Consider the following 18,214-nt stretch of genomic DNA (forward strand, 5'->3'; position numbering starts at 1 on the left):
CCCGCAGCAGCCAGTTAAGAATTCTGTCCTATCAGCCATCAGTTCCTGTGCAATGGTGCGATGGTTCCTTGAAGACCCCTCCCACTTTGGAAGCACAGGGAATATGCGTTACCGTCAGTGTCGGCCTCATCCTCACTGGCCACCAACACTGAGTTCCTAAATGGTGCTCTTACAACCACATGCCTCCATAGGGCTTCCCTCTGTTTCTCATTTTCACAACTACTTGCATCAATGTGTACTGTAAAATGGGGACAGGGGATTGACTTTACAGGAGTATTCTGAGGCTTAGCAGCAATATGGGTAAACTATTTCCAAATGTCCCATCTTGCATTTGCAGTACGTTAATGCTAGTAGGGGGGGCCTCGTTGCCACAGTGGAAATAGGGGTTTAGCAACTAGACAAACCCCGTCTTCCATCCTCCACTGCCACTTCCTAGTTGATACAGGTTATTAAAGAAACTCCCTTGGCCTCGCTGGCAATATCTGTGAAAAAGGGTTAGCAATGTTTATCTTTTAAGGTTGCTTTCAGAATTAGGACAAAGGTGTGTACAGTGTGCAAGACAGTGTCCAGTATACTGCAAACAATCAACAAACAGGAGCTACTGTTACTCTGACTGCTGTGTTTTCTCCCGTTCTGATAAGTAACTCTGTGTCTGACTCAGTGCCCGGGGGTAGAAACTGGTCTTTTCAGCAGATGTGACTCTAAGGAGTTTGGATGAAGAGGGGTGCCTGGGGAACCAGGGTGGGATCCATGGAGGTGGGGTGACTGCATCAGATCTGTCATCAGGGCTTCTGGAAAGGGGCAAGTGGGAAGGGGAAGCTGAAGACCCTCCATGTACTTCCCATGCATGAAGTGGGATCCATGTGTCCTAGGAGGAGTAAAATGTGCCACTGAGGTCTGGCAGGAAGCAAGGGGACAATTGCAGGTCAGACACAGAGAACAACTTCCTGGGCTGGGACAGCAGGCAACTCACTGGAACTCACAGACCCAGGCCCCTGGAAATGCTCCAGAAAGGTGGTTGGAAAATGCCTCCAAGGCCGGGCCATCCCCAGCATCTCTGTAGCCAGCACTAGCTCTGGAGACAGGCTGAGCTTGTTAGAGTCATCCCTCTATCACCTAGCAGCTAGAACTGTGGATACATTTTTGAAGTTCTCTGGGCCTTAGTCTCCTGAAAAATGGAAACATGATGAGGATTCATGGAGAGCACTCGTATAAGGAGGGTTGCTGTGCCTGGGACACCGTAGGTGCTTAAAATGATGGCTACAAGAAATGGATCAATTGACAGATATTAATTCCCCTCTCCTGCCTTTCTGCTTCTCTGCCTCCTGCTCCTTGCATGCGCAGTCAGCACCATGTGGGACAGATACTTGACATTTGCTCCGTCCAAGGATAAAGGAGAAGGGGACCCTCCCCTTTGCCTGGAAAAAGTTTCTGCATCCTTGCCTGCAGATGGGAGGAGGATAAGATGCCTCCGGAAGGCCTGGACAGTCCCTTCACACACATACCTGGGTATCGGAGGTGCCTGTGTGAATGTCTGTTTTCCATTCCAGACAATTTTAGACTTGCAAAAGAGTAGCAAAAGTAGTGCAGAGAGTTCCCATTTCACTCAGCTTCCCCTAATGTGAACGTTTTATATAACCACAGTGTGATGATCAAAACTAAGAAAATAACGTTGGCTCAATACTATTAACTAAATGACAGATTTTATTTGCATTTTGCCAGTTTTTCAACTAATGTCCTTTTCCTGGCCCAGGATCAAATCCAGGATCCCACATGGTTTGGTTGTCACATCTGAGTCTCCTGCAGTCTGTGACAGCTCCTCAGTCTTTTCTTGTCTTTCAGGACCTTGAGATTTTTGAAGAGTGCTGGTCAGGTGTTTTCAGAATGTGGAGCTATTTTCACACTTGTGATGGAGTGTGCAGCACTGAGTATTGTAGTGTTGCTTTAATATTTTTCTACTTTCTTATTTTTGCTAGACCCCCAGAGCTGTTGCTTCTGCCAAAAGTCTGTCCCTTGCAGTGAAAGATCCCATGTTGCTACAAAAGTGGCAGGAAGTTCATATGTTTAGTGTATGACATTAGCCACATTACCCCTCTGCAAAACGTGCATCCTCTTTCTTACTCACCCCGTCCAACTTGTGCTCACATCAGAGCCCCAGCTGTCAAGCTAGTACCTCTATCCAGATGGTGGCCTCCATGAGGACAACAGAGCTTGCCTCTCTTGTTCAACGTTGTACCCCTAGTCCCTAATCAGTGCTGCATAAATAGGGGCTCAGCAAATGTGTGGTGAATAAAGGAGCAATCACCGTCATCATCAGCCACCATTTATAGATGGCCCATGGAGTGTAAAGGACAGTCATTCAGGCTATGGAGGTATAAGGCATGTAATTTCCTCAAGGAACATACAGCCCTGTTAGAGACTGAACACAGATAGAGAAAGCTAATATGCTGGCCAGTCAGTACAGCAGGAGCCCTCATATTCAGTATGGTGGATTGACTAATTTCAAAAGTTCTTTAAACAGGGAATTCATTTAAAAAATGATACTCCAATCATTTCATTTTACTTTAGGACATTCATGTATGTTCATTTACCAAACGTTCTGTTCATATCGTGGGTCATTTCTTTGAGTACAGATTCACCGGCTAGGCACAGTGACTCACTCCTACACTCCCAGCACTTTGGGAGGCTGAGGCACGCAGATCACTGGAGGTCAAGAGTTTGAGACCAGCCTGGCCAACAAGGTGAAACCCCGTCTCTACTAAAAAACATAAAAATTAGTTGGGCGTGGTAGTGCATGCCTGTAATCTCAGCTATTCTGGAGGCTGAGGCAGTAGAATCGCTTGAACCCGGGAGGTAGACGTTGCAGTGAGCCAAAATTATACCACTGCACTCCAGCCTGGGCCACAGAGCGAGACGGAAAAATAAAAACACAAACAACAAAAACAAATTCATCGACTGGAGTCTCGCCTCACCCTGTTTGCTTACATGTACCCATAGTACTTTACTTACAACTCCCAGTTGGTTTTAGTTTCATTTTTTAAAGCAAAGACTTGAACTTACAAAATGATATAGTGTAGACTTTTAGATTTTAAGAATTTTCGGTTATCTCATTTGCATATTAGATAACTAGTTTTTTTTTCTGTTTTTAGCAACTTTTCTTTATCAAATTTTTTCCCAATGCATTCCACTTAGTTTTCATGGACCAATATTTTGACTGGGTATCCATATTTCATTGTTATGAAATAGTGAGCTAATGACAATGACAAGAACAACTGGTGTACACAGGTTTGGGAGAGGACTAGCTGCCTGGTGAGCCGACAGCTCCCCTGGTATGCTAGGAGGACAGATAGAGTGCGGGGTCCTGGCAAGGACCACATGGTGTGCGGTGCACATCCATCAGTGTCCTTTCCCAACACAGTGATTGGAGAGTGATGGTTAATCCAAACTGCCCAGAACTTGGAAGTCACTAGAGAGCTTCTAATATGTATCTTTCATCTCAATTTAGTTGTCCTTGCTGAGTGCCACACTGCGCTAACATGCGCTGGATACTCCAGGAGCAAAAGATGAATGAGACACAAGCCTTGTTCTTAAAGAGCACAGGAGAGGAGAGAGACAGACTTGCAGATTTTGGTACCACAAGTGCCAAGAAGAGCCAATAGTGTACTATGAAACTGAAGAGGAATAAATAATTTGCCCAAAAATAGATCATAGAAGGCTTCTCAGAGGAGGTGGCCTCAGATGAGCAATAGAGGCCGTGGTGAGAAAGGAATTTGCAAGAGGCTGAGACCACTGAGCCTCATCTTCTCAAACAACCCAAGCATACAAATAAGCCTGTTACCAGAGATGCGGGTGTTTTCTGAAATAGAAGTTGAAAGGACCAGCAGCAGCTGGGTCCACTTGTTCACCGTCATCAGCATTGGTGGTGAAGGGGACCAGAATCCTCCCCTCCCCCGTCACGCAAACCCCAGCATATTTGTCAGACTTACAGATAAGAAAAGACCGGGACAGAACCAGCCTTCCCTCAGGGAGCTCAGCACTGCATGGAGGGAAAAAGGGACAAAGGTAATGGGCAGGCCCCTCTCCCAGGTCACCAGCAGCCCTGTCTATCAAGCTGATGCATGCGGTAGACTCCAGACCTCAATTTGCCTCATGCCAGGAAGATGGAATGTTTTGTTTCAATCTGTGGCATGCACCTCAGTTGCTGAAGAGATTAGCACTTCCTGGGCTACAAAGGTAATTAGATGATCAATCGTAGAAAGTCTAAAGCAAATGGAGCGTTTAGGGAGAGAGATTTGTATTTACTGTGCCCCATGGAATATCAGCAGGGAAGAAAAGGAACCCAAAGGAGCCTGTGCTTCAGAAACAGGCTCCAGAGACAGGGCTGAAGTCTCCAGGCAGGGCTGGGGAGGTGTAGAAAATCAACACTTTGCTCAAAAGCCACCAGTGTTGCCTCAGGCCTCCTCAGCCTCAAGAGTGCTTCTCTTCCTGCCGCTACCCCTTGATGGGGAGGATTAGGTGAGAGGATCTGAGAGCATCATTCAGACACAGACTTTGTAGCCCAGCAACATAATAGCAACTCAGTTACCCCTGCTAACTATTATAAAACACGGGACACAAACTTAGATACATTCTGGAACCTGGTAGTTAATGTAAACTGAGTGAAACCAGCTGGGTGCAGGGCTGTAAGGATGGCTGGGGACTGTGGTAAACTTGAGAGCATGGAGAGTGTGGAGCTGGACATAACGACTGGAGGGAGGGACCTCTGCCTTGGCTTCTGCCAAAGTCTTGGGGTATGGCCACTTCCAAGCTAGGGCAATTACGGCCAATTTTCTTTCCTCTATGCCCCTACGCCCACGCTGTTTTCATATAATTCCCAGATAGCATATAATTTCATCTGTAAATATTTCAATGTGTTATCTCTAAAGGATAAGGACTCTGAAAAAATTCACCATATGCAGGGAATGTGGGGAACATGGGTAGAGGTGTAGCTTCTTTTCTTTTCTTTCTTTTTTTTTTTTTTGGAGACAGAGTCTTGCTCTGTCACCCAGGCTGGAGTGCAGTGGTGCGATCTCAGCTCACTGCAACCTCCACCTCCCGGGTTCAAGTGAATATCTTGCCTCAGCCTCCAGGGTAATTTTTTTTTGTATTTTTAGTAGAGATGGGGTTTCGCCGTGTTGGCAAGTATGGTCTTGATCTCCTGACTTCATGATACTTCCACCTCAGTCTCCCAAAATACTGGGCGTGAGCCACCAAGGTGTAGCTTCTTCTTCCATCCTTGGAGTGTGGAGACAGTCCATTCCTCATGAGTCGGGCTGTCCTCTGCTTTCTTCAATCCATGTGTGCTTTGTGTAAAGGGGACTATCTGGACTTGACCCCAGCTTGTTGTTGCCATGCAAGAATGCTGAGCCAGTGTTTCCAAGATTTTATGATTCTTCTTGTAAAAGAAGCTAGAGATCTGTATTTTAACGTAAAATGTCCAACTGTAAATATTGGCAATAAATGCCAATTTTTCAACAATGCTATGTGAGCCCAACAAATCTTATATGCAGGCTAAATGTGGTCCATAGGCTGCCAGTTTGCAGTCTCTAGGCACGAAGGAGATTAGCTAGTCAGTACCAAGTCTCCATTGCTGGGCTGTTGGAGACTAGCTGTGTAATAGGCAGCCTTGCAAAGGAAAAAGGTTTTAGCAGGCTGCCATTGCCAGCCTCCATTTCCCACCTAACAGAATGGGTTGATTCCATGTTATGATCTGCCCATAAGTTGGGGCTTATGGTCTGTGGCTCACTGTAGGAAGACAGCAAACATCTGGTTTTCAGATGACCTCAGCATCCATCGGAGGGTTATTTGCACAAACTTGGCAGCTTGAACTGATCCCTGAGAAGAGCTTCTCCTCCTTCTTGCCACAGTCATCAAAGCTCTCTCTGTCAGCCTGTGCCTCAGGGAGCTGTCACAGCCTCATTACTGCTAATTCATCTTCACTTAGTGCATCAAAAGGCTGATTTATCAAATTGGGTGGGCGCACAGGAAGTTTGATTAGCAACATTATGTTGTTTGCCATGACAGGCTCAGAAAACTTAGCTCATCTGTGTCCCAGGAGCCTCAAGAGAAGATCGAAGTGTTCATATTCTATCTCTGAAATTCGCAGAATCAGAAACCAGCGCGGTGGCTCTAGTCTTGGGTGTTCCCAATGGGGTGCCGTCTCCATTTCTCTCCCTTCTGCCTCCTCACAAGTGGGTCTCTGGAGTAAAATGTCTCGATTTCTTGTCCAAGGAGGTACTGGCGTGAGCAGGGTCCCTGGTTGCGTCCCATCATCCTCTGTGGCAGAGTGGCTCTCATGCCTGGGAATGCCCTTTCGTCTTCATATCTAATGAAGCACTTGGGATTTGCATTATTTGCCTCTGCCATTATCCCCATCATGGCCCATGTCAAGCTGCTGAGCAAAACATCCAAAGGCACAGCCTTTCCCCAGGCTCCTGGGACAGAATGGGACAGAAAACCTCCCAAAGAAATAGTTTCAAGAAGTAGCATTTCGCAGAGAAACCTAACAGGCCCCATGGCCCTGAGCTTCTCTCTGAAAGTCTCGGGGGAATCGTCTCTGAGCACATTCCTGCGAGTGCATGCTTTTACCAATATCCAGAGGACAGAAAGAGAGGGAGTGCTCGGAAAACAGCCCTTGCAAAGAAAGGTTAAAAGAAAAGGTTATGGCCTGGAAAAGAACTGGTTAGGGTGGGACTTTCTGTATATGCATTGTTCCTGAGTGCCACTTGAGCCTGTCTCCGCTGAGGATCGGTATCTGGGCGAGGCGAGCATACACAGACGTTGAATAAAGTTAAGCTAGACTCAGGAGAGGCACTCGTGGAGGCTCCAGAATTGGTCTCCTTTAGTTAAGTTCATTTATTTGAAGATGCAGATGATGATAATCATACAGTGACCAGGATGGTAGTGACCAGGATGAGCCCTTTCTAGGAGTCAGGCAGAGAGCCATGTAGGATAAAGCAGGGGACCTGTCTGGAGACCTTAATTGCAATCCTGGTTCTGAAAGCAATGGGCTCTATGAACTTGGGTGAGTCATTTCACTTTTCTAGTCTTAATCTTAGTTTTTTTTTTTTTTTTTTTTTTTTTTTTTTTTTTAAAGACAGAACCTCCCTCTGTCACCCAGGCTGGAGTTCAGTGGCGTGGTCTCGGCGCACTGCAACCTCTGCCTTCTGGGTTCAAGTGATTCTCCTGCCTCAGCCTCCTGAGTAGCTGGGACTACAGGTACCCACCACCACGCCCAGCTAATTTTTTTGTTTTTTGTATTTTTAGTAGAGATGGGGTTTCTCCGTGTTAGCCAGGATGGTCTTGATCTCCTGACCTCGTGATCCTCCCGCCTTGGCCTCCCAAAGTGCTGGGATTACAGGTGTGAGCCACCGCACCCAGCCCCCAGGCTAATTTTTGTATTTTTAGTGGCGATGGGGTTTCACCATGTTGGCCAGGCTGGTCTTGAACTCCTGACCTCAAGTGATCCACCTGCCTCAGCCTCTCAAAGTACTGGGATTACAGGTGTGAGCTACCATGCCCAACCCTGGTCTTAGTTTTTTAATCTATAAAATGAAGAGATTAGTTTAGATATTCTCTAAGGCTTCTTCCAGCAGTAAAAGTCAATATTTTATATGTTTCCAGGTTAGTTACCAATAAAATAGGAACAATTGAGTGCCTTCTCTCACTCAGAGACTGCACTAGTGGCTTGATGTGTCTTGTTTAATCTTTCTGAAAACCCCACGAAGAAGGCAGTCTCGCCCTGTTTTAGGCTGTTCAAAGGAGCACCGTCACTGTCAGCTTCCTCCAGCACAACAAACATCCAGTAAATACTTACAAAACTGGTAGCCTTCCTAGGAGGTGCTAAGGATACACATAGGCTTAAGACAAGCTCTGCCCATCAAGGTGCACAGTTGCCTCAGAGAGAAAGGATAGACGCAGAGCAAAGTAAGTAGGAAAGAATCTGTGCATGGCAAAGAAATACCGCCAACTGCACGCTCTTGAGTGAGATGATAATAATACACTACATTCACATTTTTATAGGACTTTAGAGTTTGCAAGACACTTTGGAATATATCATTTTACTTGATTCATCTATCACTCTCTGAAATTAGGTCTGACAGCTCTCATCATTAAATTATTAACTATTAAGTTGAGAATTAGAGAAGTGGCTCATCCAAGGGAACTGGATTTTCCTTCTGCATGTCAGACATCCACACAGTGAGACAATAATAATGCAGTGCTGATGATTGCATGATGCCTGATAGAGTCTGCCAAGCCTTATCACGTCTCATGCTGGTCCTACTTCTGTCCTGAGGAGCAGAGATGTCTCATAGCCGTTGCATCCTTAGATTTACCAGGAAGGTTACACGCCAGGTAGCACTTCTTTTTTCTCAAAGATTTAGCGGGAAGGCTCAAGGTTATTGCAAATCTGCATGACACACCCCAAAAGGACTTTAACCAAGGTCATCTGCCAGGTCCCCTGATATTTTAGGGCTTTTAGTTGAGGGGTGAGTAGTGGGAACAACATGGTAGGCATGGCTGGAATCTCTGAAGCATGCAGAAAATTGGGGGCCACAGAGAAATGGGGAGTTTCCTTCCCTCGGGCCCCTCATTCTAGCTTGAGTCTTTTGCCTGGGACCCTCACACAGTTCAGCTCCTTTCCGGCAGCTGTTGCATCCTTGTAATGACATTAGCTGCCACTTGTTGGGCACCTACCACTTACTGGCCCCTTTATTTACATTTTCTAAGTCAATTTTGCAACCACTCCAATGAGGAGGAGGTTATTGCCCCCACGTTACAGATGAGAAGACTGAGGCCCAGAACAATTTCATTGTCAAGACCACACTGCTACCAAGTGGGGCTGGAACGCAGGTCTATCTGTTGTCTGCCTGACGAAAAAAACAACAATAAAAAGAGGACGCATTGACACGCCTTCTTCAATTCCAGGGACAGAAGGAAGTGACTCCTCTGTCTCCTGGGCATCACTGCTTAGGAAGGCCTCAATGTGGGCCCTGGGATGTGGAGTGGTATGCGGCAGCAGTGGGTGCACAGCCTGTTTGCAGGATGTGCCCAGCACTGTGGCTACTCTTCCGACCTGCTTCCATCGACTGGGAGAGGCAGCTGGGGGCTCCTCTGCACCCTGCACTCTGTTGTCAGGATGGAGAGACTGCCTCTCTGCTCTCTCCCGTTGTGCCCATGTTGCCCCTCCTCCATGTGAGGTAGCAGAAGCCCAGGCAAAGCAAGACGCCCAGACCTATAGTGCCACCCTTGGTGGTGGACGCACACCCTATGGAATGAAAGGGAGCCTTAGGGATGAGCCTGGCCTGCCAGATGGATCCAGAGGCAGCCCTGGGAGCTGAGAGAGGTTGAGAGACCCCAGCTCTTGCCCATACTCCTCGGCTCCACCCAGACTACAGCGTGCCCTGTGCTCCTCGGCTCCACCCAGGCTCCAGCGTGTCCTGTGTTCCTCGGCTCCACCCGGGCTGCAGCGTGCCCTGTGCTCCTCGTCTCCACCCGGACTCCAGCGCGTCCTGTGCTCCTCATCTCCACCCGGGCTGCAGCGTGTCCTGTGCTCCTCAGCTCCACCCGGGCTGCAGCGTGCCCTGTGCTCCTCGGCTCCACCCGGGCTCCAGCGTGCCCTGTGCTCCTCGGCTCCACCCGGGCTCCAGCGTGCCCTGTGCTCCTCGGCTCCACCCGGGCTCCAGTGTGCCCTGTGCTCCTCGGAGCTCCCTTGTCAGAGCAGCCACATGTCCTGGAGATGCTAAGAGTGTCATTTTCTGGAAAACACGAGATTGCCTAAGGCACTTAGAATTCTGAGGAAACTTGGGTTTGGCCTGGACCTCAACTTCCCTCTTTATAGGGCTGTAAGAAGTTCCTTTGGGAGCTCTGTGGACACCAGCCTGACACCTACCAGCCTGGAGGGGTGAGGCCCTGGCCATCCCAATGAATGAACTGTGTAGATGTGCCTCGGACACGGGACTGTGAAAACCTTACTTCCTTGTACCCTAGATCCATACTCAACTCCTGGTGTAAGGAAGAGTCTGGGCTCTGCAGGCAGATCCACTGGTGTTCACAACCCACTGCTTGTTTCTTTGTCTGCAGCATGGGGATCATATCTAATCTCACAGGGCTGCTATGTGGAGTAAATGAAATAGTAGGTGCTCAGCACTTCACGCAGTGCCTGGCCTGCAATAGGCGCTCAGTAGCTGTTCTATTTGTCATTAAAGTGGGCTTTACCCCTCTGCCTCCATCCCTACCAGCTGAGCCACCACCTGCTGTGAAAGAGAGGACATGACTCATTAGGCCAAAGCTGTCATGTCTTGAGAAAGGATCCCAGGCCATAGAAAGGGTTGCCAGGGCTTGTCCCCAGGGCTCCATCTGTCCTGGACAGGGCAACGGAGTGATCAGAACAGAGGGAGGGTCTGGCAGCCAGACTGGCAGAAAAGAAAGCCAGTGTTCATAATAAGAGAACTTGATCAGAAAGATACTTTGAAGCCTGGCTTGCACCCATCTGTTTTCTTAGGGATGGGCTTTGGGGTGAGGGTTAAGGAGCAGATTAGATATTTTAAAACATTTTGTTACAGAAAATTTCAAACATATACAAAAGTAACAATAATAGCATCATGAACCTTAATGTATCTATCACCCACCTTTAACCACGATCAAATTATGGCCAATTTTCTTTCATCCGTGCTCCTACCCCCATGCTATTGTCATATAATTCCCAGACAGCATATAATTTCATCTGTAAATATTTCAGCGTGTATCTCTAAATTGTAAGGACTCTAAAAAATTCACCAGAATGCCATAATATCAATAATTCTGAATATCATAAGAATCTACTGTTCAGATTTTCAATTGTCCCATAAATGTCAGGGATTTAAAAAAAAATGGTTTATTTGAATCAGGATCCAAAGAAGGCCACGCATCACAATTGGTGAAGATGGCTTTTAAGTTTCTTTTATTCCAGAAGCTCCCCCCACTCCATCTCTTTTTTTTTTTTTTCTTTGCAATTTATTTTTGGAAGAAACTGGGTCATTTGTCCTATTGTATTTTCTGCAATCTGGATTTTGCTGATTGCATTCCTGTGGTGATGTTTTACCTTCACTTCGTCTTTGAGGTCTTGACACCTAAACAGCACTTGTGCAGGAGTCCTCAAGTCCAATCTTGCCTGCCCACCTCCTCCATTGCAAGAGGGCCTCCCATCGCCTCTGCCAAATGGGAAAGAAAGGTCCCCGGTGCCAGCTGCTGGAGCTGAAGGATGAGAAACATGGGGACAAGGGCTTCCGGAGGTTTCCGGCAGTGTGATGGTGGGCCGTGCTGTTATTTGGACTGGGCCTTCTCTCTGTTTTTATGAACAGGAATGTCTTTTAATAAAGCAGAGCAATTTTCTGCCAAATAGCCAGGATTGTTTTTCCTCCTTTTGGAGCAATAAGGTTCAGGATTTGTCTCCCAATTGACTTTCAAGAGCGTGTTTTCTCAATTCTTTCCTGAAATTAAAGTAAAGGTCAAGGAGGCTGGTCTAAGACCCAGCCCTTCCTCCTCTCTGGACTCTGGCTGGCTGGACTTTGGTAGCTAAGCGTGTCCTTGGCTCAGGTGACCCTGTGCAGCCCCTGGGGCAAACCGAGCTCAACTTTCCAGTTTTTTTCTTTGTGGGGGCAAATTGAGGAGGAAGGGAAAGTGGGGGGTGGGGGGAGGAATATAGTGCCAGTCTGTGGGTTCCATTCTGAATTTAGATCTCCTGGGCAATTTCTAGAAGCTTCATTCTCCCCACTATGTTCCCTTCTCAGGGAGGGGGCCCTGGGCCCCACCCCCAACCTGCCTCCCACCCGCCAGTCTTCTGCGGCGCACGTGAGCTGCCCCAGGGATCTGCCCCTTCCCTCGCACGGTATCAGAGCGGTGAGGATTTTTAATCAAAAGGCAGCACATGCAGAGAACAGCACCGCCACCACCCTGCTCAGCATCACTGAGCCATTCTCCCCCACCCCCTCCCCACACTGAGTCACTCCAGCTAACAGTTAATTAATTTGTGACACTTTGACAGTTTCTGAGGAGACATTTTTACGGAGCCATAAAATTCCGCAAGGTTGGGGCTGTCAGGCAGTCACCCCTTCTTGCATTCACTGCATCCCCCAGACCCTGCCTCACCCCACTGCAGACCCTGGAGGCCTGCAATAAGGTGAGGCTGGGAAGACTCGAATTCTGCCGCTCCTCAGGCCTCTCAGAGACTCCACACTCCCAGGGCCACCTGGGCAGACCCAGGGCCACCTGGCCACCTTGGGAAGAAGCAGAGAGCGGGGTTGTCTGGGATGACAGCCCTGGAAGAGAGGAGGCCCTGGTCATGCTCAGCTGTGGTCTCCTCTGCTCCTAGACAGAGTCTCACCCAGGGGCCCTTTCCACAGCTGGGCAAGGAACTGTGTGTGCTCCAGCCTCTCCCTGGGGACACCCCCACCCCACCCTCATGCTCCTTAGAGAGCTGAGTCTCAGCTGCACTCAGTTCACTCACTGGGGATGCTTGGTAGTCTCTGGCTGGTGTTGATGGGGGGAGATGGCTCCCTTGGCCTGCTGTGACTTCCCTCCCACAGGGTGGTACCAACCTGGACACTCTGAAGCCCTGGGCCCCCAGGCCTTCCAGCACCCCAGAAGCCATCTCCACCTGCTCTGTGCTTTTCCTTCCACAGACTGCGTGTTGTCTATGACCTCTCCCCACCTCCCCACACTCACTTCCATCCGTGTGCCTTCTCTTCTTTTTCAAATGCCTTATAAAGCCTTTGGGCCGCAGTGATGCCCACCTGGGAAACACCCTGCAAGGACCCCAACCAGCTGGGCACCCAACCCCAGCTACCACTATGACTGGGACCCAGAGGGTCAACAGGAGATCTCAGACGAGGCTATTGTACCCTTCACGAAGGATCTGGGAGAAGAAATGACTGCAGGGTAGGAAAAGACCTAGGGACTGGCCCCTTCACACTTGAATGAGGTACTACCTCCATGGACATCTCTCAGACATGTGTGGAGCATATGCCATCACCAAGGTGGTGTTGGAGAGGGAGAACACCAGGAGAGACAAGACACATGCGAAGCTTGCACACAGTTTAGCAAGAACAGACATGAAACAAATCACTAGACAAATACTGACTTCATTACATCTGTGCTGGGTGTCACCGAGGAGCTCCTGTGTTGTAAAAGCATTAAGTGAGAGGACGGGCTCTGAGCTGGAGTGGCAGGAAGGCTTCCTTGGATAAGGGGCTGGAAAGATAGTCCTGAAGGGTAAGAAGGAGGAGGAGACCAGCCAGGGTGTGCTATGCTGAGCCCAAGTGGCAGGAAGGGGCTTAGGGTTAGGAGTTGGGACTCAAGGAAGGTACATATGGCTGCCTGTGCCCGTAAGTTTATGGATGTGGTGACAGGAAGTTGAGCAAGTGCTCAAGGATAGCTTCTATTTTTACTATGAGGTAGGAGGTAAGGCTGGGAACTGCTGGCCAGGTTTAATTCCGGGGAGCAAGGGGAGAGGCTTGGAGCAGGTGACCCGGGTTGCCAACCTCAGGCTGGGCCACAGAAGGCCCTCGAGACTGTAGCCACTCTTTGGCTCCAGCTGCATAGGGCCAGACACAGCCGGAGACCACCAGTGGAGAGATTCATCCAGGCTGTTCCACGCCTTCTAAAGAAACCTAGACAATGTTCCCTGCTGCACGGCCCCTGGGCTCTGCTCCCTCCCTGCCTCTGGAGAACACCAGGTTCCGGGGAGGGTCCCCATGCTGGGGGAGAAGGGATGGCAAATGGGGGTGTTAGTGTGTGGCCTCCCCCACTGTCTTCCGCAGCAGCCTCTGCCACCCCCAAATGGTAGTTCAGGCCATTCCCTGGGCTTCCACTAACGGGTATCCCCCAGCCTAAGTCTCTAGTCCAGACCTGTTCCCCCACAGTGGTGCTGAGGCTGTGGGTGGGGAGGGGGAGTCCAGGGGCTCAGGAGGGGGGACCCCTTCCCCTTAACTGGGAAAGAGCAATCTGCATTTCTTCCCTCAGAAGTGACTGCTGACACCGGGGCCAGACCCACAGCCTCACACCCCGTTCCCCTGTGCACCTGGGCCTGGGATGCAGGAAAAGCCATTTCCAGTGAGCCCAGGAGGTTGCCATCGTCCATTGCTCCAGGCTCCTCTTTGCCCCCACAGTCCTCTCTGTTTCTCCTCCCCCTCCTTTTTTCCCTCTCCACAGACCCTCCACACCCCAGGCCCAGGGCTTGGAGGTTTTGCCCTCCAGACAGCGACTGCCTGTCTGTATACCCACTCCCACCCTCTGCAGCCCAAGTGCAACCCACTCCCACTCCCCAAGGTCTGCAGCTGCCTGGCCTAGGGCTTTGGGAATGCAGTCTCTGTTTCCTCTGTCCTCTGCTGAGGTAGCCTCCTAAGCCAGAGTACATAAGGGTGTTATTCAGTAACTCTCTCATTTCCCCTTGGATGTAGGAAGGAACAGGTGCACCTTCTTTCCTCCCTCTTCCATTTCCACACTGCCTTTTCGAAATTGCAAGAGATACTAAAAGAAGGCTCAACCCCAAGTCACAGCCTGGCCTTTGCCTGGAGGGGCAGGGGCAGGTGGCCTACGTCACCAGCGTCCTGGAAAGGACCCTCTTACCCACTCAGTCCCAATTCCTATCCAACTCGAGTCACTCCGATAGGCTGCTTTTGAGAGGCAAATGAAAAATACTTTCTTCTTCCCCTCTACTTTTTCATTGAAATGCTTCACATCTCAGAAAAGAGGAAAAAGTGATGTGTTTAAGACAGCAGTGTCTCACCCGCCATCAAGCCTGATAAGGAATTGTTAAATTTTAATTAGACAATTTGATTCCTTCAAGTGCCGAACTTTCAGGGAAGGCAGCACCAAGACTTAAGCTGAGACAGAAGCACAGGAAAGACGTTGCTGGGGTTTATGCTGCATCCAGGGCTTCTGTCCCCCACCTTTCCAGCTCTGTGCCCCAGACAAAATAGAAATGAGGTGGCGGGAGAGAGAGGGAGGGAGAGAGAGAAAGAGAAAGAGAGGATCAGAGAAAATCCTCTTCGTTTTCCCTGGACTTGCCAGCTTTCTTCCTGGATTCCAGGCTGTCCCAACAGATTGACCCTTTTCACCCTGCTCCATCAGCCTTGGGACTAAGGGTGGCCACACCTTCCAAGTTTCTCCTGAGAGAAAATATCAGGTTTGGGTGTCAGCCTCAAACTGTTGAGCTTTAAAAGAGCTTTTTAACCTTCCAATACACTTGAAAGAAGCCGTTTCTGTTTATAGGTTGGGGTGCCTGCCAGTTTTGGGGTGTGACTGGGAAAGCAACCTCTTCTATACCTCATCTATATCCCAGAAGGCCCGCCCCCTCCCTGTCCCCTCCTCTACTCCTGGGGGGCAGTGCAGTGGGTGGCCTGAGCAGGATGGCCTGCCTGGGGCAGCCTGGGTGGCCTAGCTTAGCCCTGGGTATCTGGGCTCTTCCAGTACTTCTCAACTTGAGAGCTAGCTAATTTCCAAATTAGGGCACACACAGAAAATAGTAGCATTTGTAAGGCACATAGGGTGAACGGCAGAGGCTGCGGAGGTTGGAAATGCCTGGCTGCACATCCCAGTTGACCTGATATTTCTATGCACCTTGATGCATTCTAAACATCTTGTTGGGGAAGTTCTGCTCTGAAGCTTCTGAAGAGAGCCACTATTACAGAAGGCTGGAGTTAGGTTAGATGTTAGGGAGAACTTGACGGGCAGGGGTCCTGAGCACTAGAATGGATGACTCTGAAAGATATTTCTGTAGATCTTTGCCCTTCTGAGCTAAGGCAGAGCAAAGAGTCCTAGAAACAGATGAGGAGCAGATGATCTTTGGCTCTTTGATGACTAGTAGCTTGTAGGTCACCACACAAATGCAGTCTTCCCTTACTCCTGGCTTCCACCAGGGCAGCTGAGAAAGAAAAGCCTAGGAGGCCTCAGAAGACCCATGGAACCTTGTCTGCAAGCATCTGCCTGGTGAGGGTAGAATGAGGAGCAGCAATTACCCTCACTTTCCTGCACAGAAAGGTGCCTTAGGGGAGAGGCAGCCACCCCTGGAGTGAGGCCTGGCAGCTACAGGGTTAGATCGTCCATCCTCCACCCAGGAGACACTGTCAAGTAGCTCAACCTGTAAGAGCTGGGAAATCACATTGTCCATGCACGTATTTGGTGCTCATTAAGTTCTTGTTGACTGGGGACTGCGATTTGGAGCTTTTGTCAGCTTTTATGCGTGCTGCAGGGGCCACCTGGGAGAAAGATGGAGATGACATTTGGAGGGTGGTGAGCAAGCTGATCATATTTTCATAATCCCAAATCAAATGCTTGTTTTTGACAACAACAGATTTTTTTAATATAATGTGTCACTTCGTCTGAAAAAAATTTTCATGTGAGAATAATGCACCTCGGGTTATGTATTTAGCCAATCTCCATTTTAAAAAAAGAACAAGAAATGGTGGGACCGTCATGGCAAATACAAGGTGCCATGTGTTATGTGGCTTTGCATTTTCCCTCCACAAGCTCCAGAGTGGACGAAGAACTCACCTGGCTTCTCTGGAGCCAGAACCAGCCCAGCATACCTGGAGCAGCACTGGGAACCTTTCCTCACTCCCCTACCACGAACACAAGCTCCAGCCAGGATGGAGAAGCTCCTCGCTTGTGTATTCTCGTGGGATGCCCCTTGGAGCCCAACAACCTGTGCAGCCCAGAGGCAGATGGACAAAAGGGAGGGATGGGCTGGAGCTACAGCAGGGAAGCCTAGGAACCAGCAGGTTTTCTCAGGCCTCTTGAGAAAATGCCAGCAGAGAAATGCTGGGAAGGCCCTGTATTGTTATCTACTCTGCAATGCACATTCTCCTACCCCCACCATTTTAATGTCTTTGAAATCAGAATGCATTTTACAATGGACGACATCTTGGAGCTCTACTGGTTGGATAGCATTTTTTTTTTCTTTCCTAGTGGTACATAAAATAGTGGTGCATTTTCATTCAATTTTGTCTTAGAGTCTATGAAATGTGGTGATTAGTATGATAGTCATTGGCTATAGCAGCTGGGCTGAGAGAGCTGGATCTTCCAGGCCAGCTGCTACCTCATCCCAAGGGTCACTTGGGTTTGTCCTGCAGCCAGGGCCCAGGGACAGGCTTTGTCTTTTCCTTCCTTTACTTCCTCCCAAGGAATTGGTGGCTGCATCTTGAAATCCATCTCCCTTCATCCAGCCGCCTACTTTTCAGGATGAGCCATAGGAGGCAGTGTGCCCAGGAGAACCTCAGACCCTCGTGAGCTGCATTTGAACAGCACCAGTCCCTTCATCTCACTGAGCCATTGGCTTGTGGTCTGATCGCTTGTTTCATTTCATTCTTTTGCTTGGTTTGATTTTTAAAGTCGACATTCTCGAGGGCTTACCTGTGCCTGGCACATGGCCATGAGTCATCTTACTTAATACTCACAATTGTTGTTACCTCTATTTTGTGTATGGGAAAACTGGGCTCAGGAAAGCCAAATAATCTGGCTGAGGCCCCAAAGTTAGTAAGTGGTAGAGTTGGGACTTGAACCCAAGGTTTTTAGTCCTCAGCTCGAATGTTATACTAGCACCTCTCAGGCTAGAGTACCTCCTCTGTGGCAGTGGATTTGCTGATGTCTGAATTCCTGCTCAGCTTGATATTTATATGGTGAGAGCCAGCCAGGCAACTCCTGCTTGTGAGAGATGCCAGCCCCAATTATGTAAGGTGCTGAAGACACGATAGAAACCAGGGCTGACACCAGGTGTTAAAGATAGCCCTGTACCGGCCAGGCTCGGTGGCTCACGCCTGTAATCCCAGCACTTTGGGAGGCTGAGGCGGGCAGATCACGAGGTTAGGAGATCGAGACCATCCTGGCTAACATGGGGAAACCCCATCTCTACTAAAAATATAAAAAAATTAGCTGGATGTGGTGGTGGGCACCTGTAGTCCCAGCTACTGGGGAGTTTGAGGCAGGAGAATGGCATGAACCAAGGAGACGGAGCTTGCAGTGAGCCCAGATTGCACCATTGCACTCCAGTCTGGGCGACAGAGCGAGACTCCATCTCAAAAACAAAAAAACCAAAACAAATAAACAAACAAAAAGCCCTGTACCAAGGTACTTATAGGGGTTACAGATATTTAGGCATTTGCTATGTTTTTCCTTTTTTTCTATAATATAAATATAC

Source organism: Papio anubis, chromosome 12 (genome assembly GCF_008728515.1).
Source record: "Papio anubis isolate 15944 chromosome 12, Panubis1.0, whole genome shotgun sequence".
NCBI classification, from domain to species: domain Eukaryota; kingdom Metazoa; phylum Chordata; class Mammalia; order Primates; family Cercopithecidae; genus Papio; species Papio anubis.